Source organism: Macrobrachium nipponense, chromosome 40, assembly GCF_015104395.2.
Source record: "Macrobrachium nipponense isolate FS-2020 chromosome 40, ASM1510439v2, whole genome shotgun sequence".
In the NCBI taxonomy this organism is placed as follows: Eukaryota; Metazoa; Arthropoda; class Malacostraca; order Decapoda; family Palaemonidae; genus Macrobrachium; species Macrobrachium nipponense.
The window spans coordinates 7,413,118-7,415,617 of record NC_061101.1 but is presented as its reverse complement, the minus strand read 5'-3'; the positions used below and the strand labels follow the sequence as shown (position 1 = coordinate 7,415,617).

Here is a 2,500-nt window from a genome sequence, read left to right as displayed (position 1 = left end):
TAAAAGTTAATTCGGTTATTATGTCTGATTTTCAAAGAACTGTAGTTCATTGTTGCATTATGTCCTTCGTAGTTTCCGATTGAAATGTGGCTCGTAAAGTTTTTATATAGAACAAGAAATCTTTGGGGGAATTATGGAGTAATAATTATATGTCAGAGAAAAGGACTAAAAATGTTTTCGAAATGTAACAGAAATAATTTTATCATAAATCTTTTAAAATGAATAATGTCTGTATATACAATTCTTAATATAATATCCGAGGTTAACCTTTACAATTCTAACAAATCATAGGGATTCAACGAACGTATATCAAATCAAATGTGTAAACGAACTTGAGGATTTTTGATTCACGCGATAATGAAAATAATCTTTTAGCTCATACTTTATTCAGCTTAATATCTGGAGCACTCACAGATATAAATGTTGATAAAATGATATGCTCAGGAAAGGCCCAGAACAAAACAAGAGCATATTTGTTTATTTCTTTTATTTTTCGAAGTGTTTTCATCCGTGATTTACAACAAAATACATCAAGATCTCTCCACGATGGAAAGCCTTTACCGACTGAGGTTAAAATCGAGCTCTGTCGTTCAAAGAGATAAAAGAAGATCAGGGATATATATTCTGGTCTTCTGACAGTATTTATAACGGATTTTAAGATAATACTCCCGTGTGCTGTTCATATTTTTTATTTATTTATTTATTTTTGTTTTTTGCGATACGAATTCACTCTAGGTTTGGAAATATTGAAACACAAAGGAATTATTTACTTATAACAACAATGTAGATATCCAGTGATAGACAAGTGCATGCAAATCATTTTTTTATATTACTTACATTGAATGAAAAACGTCCATTGAATTTTGTTTCTATATTTTCCATTTAAGTTTTATCAAAATACGATGATTTAGTTTTCCTTCATTTTTTCGATGTGGAGCGCGTGACTGGCTTTTTTTTCTCTCAATTCAAATACATTAATCTTATAATCGTCTATTTGCATTTACTTTTGATGTATAGTCATTGCCACATAAGAATTACTTGGGGGTTACTTCCTACACTGTAAATCTCTGTCGTATCAAAGGGAATTTCTGAAGAGCTCATATCAAGTACTAATTAATGCCGGCGTGAGAGAGAGAGAGAGAGAGAGAGAGAGAGAGAGAGAGAGAGAGAGAGAGAGAGAGAGAGAGAGAGAGAGAGAGAGAGAGAGAGAGACTGTACTGATTACATATTACCAAATGCTAAGTCGGAAATATATTTTTGGGTCTAAATTTTTTTTCTTTTCCTAGAAAAATACTCTTCATAATAGAGAAAATGTTATCTAGAATATATTTCCAGGAAATATATTCTATACATTATTTTCTAAATCCAGTATATTGCAAATTCAACAATATAGTAAGTGAAAACGTCGTCAATGAGTCTTTTGTGATGAAGTGTTGAGCCATAAGGCAATATTTTACAAAGCACGACTTCATACATTTTAATGTCTCTTAGACAAAGATCTTGAGAGTAATTTGGCAACTACCGAATATCTTCTTGACATTGGTGTTCTTCCACTGCTACAGAAAAATAACGGTTGGAATATAGTTTTCATGAGCTTTGTTATCAAAGGAATTTCACCTTTATTATGGGACACTCCAGTAAAGGAATTTCTTTTTTTATAAAGGTTGAATCTCAGTTAAAAGATATGAAACACTGATTTGTTTTATATATTTTCCTTGTTTTTTTTTGTTTTTGTTTTTTTGTGAATACGAGAACTTTAATCTTTATAAATTTTCAAGCAGTAGATAAACGAAAAGAGATATCCGTGGAATATTTATTTTTCCATCTTTTAAAAATTCTTGAATATGTCTAAAAAATATAAAAGAATAAAAGCAGAAAGGACACATTAATTTTATTTCATCTAGAATATTTTAATGTTAGTGGGTTTACAATTATTTGAATTTAAAAGATGTCTTATCCCATCTTTTTAATGTGATCCCTGCCACATTTTATTTATGGTGCTTAATTGCTTTTAATAGAAGTGTTTCGTCATTAATCTGTATATAACATCAATTTTGCACTTTTTAAAAAGGAGTTGCTAAGCCTAATTATGTGATGCATTTATTTTTATGATAATTATTAACGATAAGTGAAATGTACTTACTGCTCAGAAGGTATTCATCAGAATATTCATCAGAACAATATAGAAAATATCCCACCATATGAAGTTGATTCCGATATATTAAACCTTCAGGCACAGTGAACACTGCATTGGTAACAGATAAACCGAACTATTGTTTTTAAAAAATATATAAACCCTGCATTCTGGCTCTATAAAATAGTTTATTGATACGTAGCAGAACTGTTATTCTTTATAGCTTATTTTCTGACAATCTAGCCAGATCCGTTACTTTCATTTTCTGCGAAAGCTTTGGTGGTTTTGTATATTATATATAATTATATATATATATATATATATATATATATATATATATATATATCTATATATATATATATATAT

At 29.2% G+C, this 2,500-nt stretch overlaps 1 protein-coding gene across 1 annotated transcript in view; it reads left to right on the top strand.

Moving 5' to 3' along the window:
* LOC135211821 (uncharacterized) overlaps positions 1-2,500 on the top strand; it is a 43,389-nt gene that overhangs the window by 18,452 nt on the left and 22,437 nt on the right. The window lies entirely within an intron of this gene.